Source organism: Gossypium arboreum, chromosome 10, assembly GCF_025698485.1.
Source record: "Gossypium arboreum isolate Shixiya-1 chromosome 10, ASM2569848v2, whole genome shotgun sequence".
Lineage (NCBI taxonomy): Eukaryota > Viridiplantae > Streptophyta > Magnoliopsida > Malvales > Malvaceae > Gossypium > Gossypium arboreum.
The window spans coordinates 50,539,717-50,546,003 of record NC_069079.1 but is presented as its reverse complement, the minus strand read 5'-3'; the positions used below and the strand labels follow the sequence as shown (position 1 = coordinate 50,546,003).

Genomic DNA, 6,287 nt, shown 5'->3' with positions numbered 1-6,287 from the left:
TCAAAACTGTGTTTCAAAAATAATTGGTTTTCAAATGATTTAGATCACTTTGAACTGCATTGGTCGAACCAAATTGAGTGAACCAAATCAGCCACTAATTGGGCAGCCCAGAACCGTCCATATGCTGACCCAAATCAGCATTTTAGCTGATTAAATATGCTTGCAAAAAGGCCCTTGAAAGACTTCCAAATTTCATTCAAACCTTACCTTTAATTGTGACTTTGTAGATTTACCCTAGGCTATTTTTAGCAAAGTAGAAAGTCTCAACTTTTTCCAAGTAGATGGCCGGCCATAGGGGGGCTCTTTGGATGCTGAAATTTTCTATTTTTAACAGCCAAAATCAGCTATAAAATCCACCCCTTGCTTATCATTCAAACCATCCCTCAATCCCACAACATTATCTCATTCTATCTCACTTTTCTCTCCATTTTTTTCATCCCATTTCCCTTTTTGTTTAAGTGCCGATTTCTTCACTTGAGAAAGAGGCTCTTATCAGCCATTTTGGAGCAGCAATTAGGTGTTTATAAGCTACCTTGATAGCCGAGGGCAACGAAGAACGAAGAACGGAGGAACTAGTCAAGCCACGGAGAAACACCAGATTTGTTTCTTATTCCCTATCTCTTTAATTTTTGTTGTTGTTTTGACGAACATTTTTATGAATATTTATGCTATTGAAATGGTTATTTTAATCAATTTAGCTTAAATTAAGTTTTTGTTGGGTTGATTATATTCTGCCTGCTTGAATTGTTAAAATGATGTTTATGCTGTTATAACCTCGGTAAATTGCTTGGTTAAGTAAAATCATGCCTAAGTTATTTTTGCAATATAATTGTTAAATAACTAATGAATTAATTATTAAATCGTATTGAAATTATAATTAATAGACACAATGCTTAATCAGTGCATATTTATTCTTTTAAGGTAGTTGAAGTTTAAATTAGCATTGTATTTGGCGATATATATGCCTTGCATAACTTGCAAGATTTTTGTGATTAAACTGTTTCAAGGTAGAAATACCCTGTTACCTCACTTAATCTTTTATATGCTTGTGAGGATTAATTAACCACTTGGATTGACATTGAAAAATGTTCAAGAGATTGATTAATTTAATAAGTATGTATGAGTAGTAGTTAGCAAATTACCGAGTTGCAGTGAATTTATTTGTAGCAATATAAACATAAGTTTAATAATTCTAAGTTAAAGAAATGTAATTAATCCAACACAAGTATGTTATCTTGACTAAATCTTATTTGAAATTGTGCATTAGAACTCCTTTATTTTATTTTAATTATTTACTTAGTTTTCAAATAGTTTTTGACCATCTTTTAAAACCAAATTATTTTTACCTTGCCAAAGTGTTTTATAATTAATTTCATAAATAATTCTTTTTACAGTCCATGTGGGTACGATAACTCGACATTTACTTGTCACTTTATTACTTGTTGCGATTGTGTACACCTGCACATTTTCCGTTGTTCCAAGTTTTTGGCACCGTTCCGGGAACTATTTTAAAAAAGCCATTATTTGTGAATTTGTTAGTTTTACATTTTGGTTTATTTTCCTATTTAAATTTTTACTTACTTAATTTTTTTGTGATTATTACAACTATTTATGAATATTGACCAGATTATTGACTTACTCCCTGTAGACCCTGAGATAGAACAAACCTTTCGACAGCGAAGAAGACAAGCGAACCAGAGAAGGACTGAAGGAATGAATTTCGAGAATATGAATCAAGGAAATGGAGCAAACCTTGCTCAAAATCCTATCCTTATTGCTGATGATAGGGATAAAGCCTTAAGACAATATGCTGTGCCAGTGTTTAATGATCTTAATCCGGGTATTAGGAGACCCGAAACAATTCGAGCTGAAGCCAGTCATGTTCCAGATGCTTCAGACATTGGGCCAATTCAGTGGAATGCCTGTCGAAGATACTCATCTTCATTTAAGACTATTTATGGAGGTGAGTAACTCTTTAAAATTAGCCAGAGTATCCGAAGATGCATTACGATTGAAGCTGTTCCCGTACTTACTAAGGGATAGAGCTCGAGCCTGGTTGAACTCATTGCCACCAAACTTAATTTCCCATTGGCAAGAGTTAGCCGAAAGATTCCTCATGAAGTATTTCCCGCCAAGCAAGAAAACTTAGTTGAGGAACAAGATCACTGCCTTCCAATAAATGGATGATGAGTCCTTGCATGAGGCATGGGAACGATACAAAAAATTATTAAGGAAATGCCCTAATCACGGAATCCTACATTGCATCCAACTTGAGACATTTCATAATGGTTTCAATGCTCACACGAGGATGGTAGTGGATGCCTCCGCTAATGGTGCTCTTCTTTCTAAGTCTTACAATGAGGCTTACGAAATCATCGAGAGAATCACCAGTAACAAGTATCAATGGCCAACCAATCAAGCCGTGTCAGGAAGACGAGTCGCTGGAATACATGAAGTGGACGCTCTTACTTCACTCGCATCTCAGGTATCTTTAATATCCTCAGTGCTTAAGAATCTTACCACTAATGGGTCTAACAGTTTTACAGCCCAACCACCTCACCAATTTGAGAGTATAGCCTGTGTTTATTGTAGGGAAGGACATTTGTTCGAAGAATGTCCATCGAACCCCGAATCCGTATATTATATGGGTAACCAGAACCAAAATCGAGGAGGGCAAGGAATGCAATCCAACTTCTATAACCCATTGTGGCGAAACCACTCGAATTTTTCCTAGAGTAACCAAGGGGCTGGAACCAATAACAACTACGCACAACCTAGACTGACCCAGCCATCTAGTTTTCCCTAACAAGTTCAGAAACTAGTTCAAGCTAAGTCATCCAATAGCTTAGAGAATCCACTGAAGGCTTACATGGCGAAGAATGATGCCTTAATTCAAAGCCAAGTAGCTACATTGAAGAACTTGGAGAACCAGATAGGCTAGCTTGCAACCAAAGTCAGAAACCAACCACAAGTTGCTTTACCTAGTGATACGAAGAATCCAAGAAACCCGGGGAAAGAACATTGCAAATCATTAACATTGAGGAGCGAAAAGATAGTAGAGCCCAACACCATTGAAGCTGAAAAGGAGCCAGCTGACACTCAAGGCTCAGAGGAAGTTCAATCGAGTGCTGAAATTCCAGTTTCACCAGAATCAGAACCTGCAAAATCTGATAAGGTAAACTCAGAACCACCTAATTCTGATCAACTAATAATTGTGTTAGATGCAGAATTGCCACCAAAGACAAATCAACCAGTACTAGTTCTAGTAATGAAACCTTTACCACCCTACCCTCAAAGACTTCAGAAGCAGAAAGAGGAAATTCAATTCAAGAAGTTCCTTGATGTACTCAAGTAACTTCATATCAACATCCTGTTGGTAGAAGCACTTGAACCAATGCTGAACTACATTAATTTTATGAAAGATGTCCTGTCCAAGAAGCGAAGGCTTAGAGAATTTGAGACAGTAGCTCTGACAAAGGAATGCAGCGCATATCTTCAAGACAAACTACCCCAAAAGCTAAAGGGTCCTGGATGTTTTACCATACCTTGCAACATTTAAGCAACATATTGTGGTAAGGCACTATGTAACTTAGGTGCAAGTATAAACTTGATGCCTATGTGAATATTTAGAAAGTTGGGGATAGGTGAAGTTAGACCTACTACGGTTACACTTCAACTAGCAGATTGACACTTAGCACATCAAGAAAGAAAAATTGAGGATGTATTGGTACGTGTAGATAAATTCATCTTTCCTGTTAACTTTGTGATTCTAGATTTTGAAGCAAACAAAGAAGTAACAATTATCCTAGGAAGACCATTCTTAGCAACCGGAAGGACCCTTATTGATGTGCAGAAGGGCGAGCTTACGATGCGTGTTCAGGATGATTAGGTAACATTTAATGTTTTTAAGTCTATGCGATTTCCTGACGCGGTTGATAATTGTTCTGTAGTATCTGACTTAGAGGATTTAATAGTGGAAAAGGAACTCAACTCTATTAAGGATCCACTGGAAAGAATTTTGACATCGGACCCTCCAAATGATAAGAAGAGGATGAGTACCTAGCTTTGCTGTAGGCTAATCAAAGGGGATTTAATTCGCAATCCCATTTTGAATCTTTAGAGTTAGAGAAGAGGGAGTATGCCCAACCAAAAGCGTTAATCAAGGAACCACCTAAATTAGAACTCAATGTATTACCTTCACATTTAAAATACGTTTATTTAGTTAATGCTTTTACTTTGCCTGTAATTGTTTCAGCAGAATTGACTATTCAGCAAGAAGAGAAACTTATCTTAGTCTTGAAATAATTTAAGAAGGCTATCGGATGGACCATAACCGATATTCATAGTATTAGTCCATCTGTATGCATGCACAAGATTATCTTGAAAGATGGAGAAAATGGGAAGATTGATAGACAACAAAAACTGAACCCCATAATGAAGGATATGGTGAAAAAGGAGATTATCAAGTGGTAGGATGCGGGTATCATTCATCCTATCTTAGACAGTTCGTGGGTAAGTTTGATCCAGTGCGTGCCAAAGAAGGGAGGTATCACGGTTGTAGAGAATGAGAATAACGAGTTGAGACCAACAAGAACAGTTACGAGATGAAAGATTTGCATCGATTACCGAAAGCTGAACAAGACGACTAGGAAAGATCACTTTCCTTTGCTGTTCTTGGACCAGATGCTGGATAGACTATGGGGCAACACTATTACTATTTTCTTGATGGATACTCAGGGTATAATTAGATTACAGTAGCACTAGAAGATCAAAAGAAGACGACGTTCACCTGCCCGTACGGTCTATTTGCATTTAGACGCATGCCATTTGGTTTATGTAATGCACCTACTACATTTCAAAGATGTATGATGTCTATTTTTACTGACATTGTTGAGAAGTAATTGGAAGTTTTTATGGAGGACTTTTCAGCATTCAGAGATACTTACGATGATTGCTTAGCCAATCTAGCTAAGGTACTAAGGCGATGAGAAGAAAGGAACCTCGTTCTTAACTGGTAGAAGTGCCATTTCATAGTACGAGAAGGAATTGTTCTAGGCATCAAATAATGAGAAATGGGATCGAGGTAGATAAAGCAAAGGCAGACGTTATTGAAAAGCTTCCACCACCAGTATCTGTAAAGGGTGTTAGGAGCTTTTTGGGCCACGCCGATTTCTATCGAAGATTTGTTAAGGACTTCTCCAAAATTGCTAAACCCTTATTCAAATTATTGGAGAAGGATAAGACGTTTAAGTTCGATGATGAATGCTTAAGAGCTTTCAAGGATTTGAAGATTCGATTAGTTACGACACCCATAATCATCACACCAGACTGGGATTTTTCATTTAAATTGATGTGTTACGCAAGCGATTTCGTGATAGAAGCTGTCATAGGCCAGCGAAGGAACAAAGTTTTTCATCCCATCTACTATGCAAGTCAGACTTTTACAAGAGCTCAACTGAACTATACAGCAACAGAAAAAGAGTTACTTGCTACTGTATTTGCTTTTGACAAGTTTTGATCTTATCTTGTAGGTACTAAAGTGACTGTCTATATAAACCACTCAGCAATTAAGTACTTACTTGCTAAGAAAGATGCTAAGCCGAGACTAATCTGGTGGGTGCTTCTACTTCAAGAGTTCAATCTTGAAATTCAAGATCGAAAGGGAGTATAAAGCCAAGTAGCAGATCACTTGTCCAGATTAGAGCCGCAAGAAGGGAATTCTCCTATTATACCAATTCAGGAAACGTTTCTAGATGAACACATACTGAAGGTAAGTCATGTCCATAATACCCCTTGTCTTACTGATATTGCTAACTATTTAGCTTGTGGTTTGATGCCAATTGATAAGACATATCAACAAAGGAGAAAGTTTATTCACGATGTGAAGTACTATTTCTGGGAAGAGCTTTATTTGTTTAAAAAGTGCACATAGGAGATGCATGGAAGAAGATGAAGTACAAAAGATTTTATTCCATTGTCACTCAGCTTCGAGTGGGGGACACTTCGGTACTCGTATGGCGGTCAAAGTATTGCAAGCTGGATTCTTTTGGCCAACACTATTCAAGGATGCATATGCGTATGTAAAGAGTTGTGACCGATGTCAAAGGGTCGAAAATGTCACCAACAGAAATGAGATGCCTCAAACAAACATCATTGAGGTAGAATTATTCGATGTATGGGGTATCGACTTTCTTGGTCCTTTCCCTCCTTCTTTTGGTCACAAGTATATATTGGTAGCATTAGACTATGTGTCCAAGTAGGTCGAGGCTAAAGCTTATCCGACAAAC

At 37.4% G+C, this 6,287-nt stretch overlaps 1 non-coding gene across 1 annotated transcript; it reads right to left on the bottom strand.

The window, feature by feature from the left end:
- Positions 1-2,147: 2,147 nt before the first annotated feature.
- Positions 2,148-2,253, bottom strand: LOC128282681 (small nucleolar RNA R71). The gene has a single exon (XR_008273035.1). It is a non-coding gene; the product is annotated as a small nucleolar RNA R71 (small nucleolar RNA).
- Between the last annotated feature and the right edge of the window lie 4,034 nt (positions 2,254-6,287).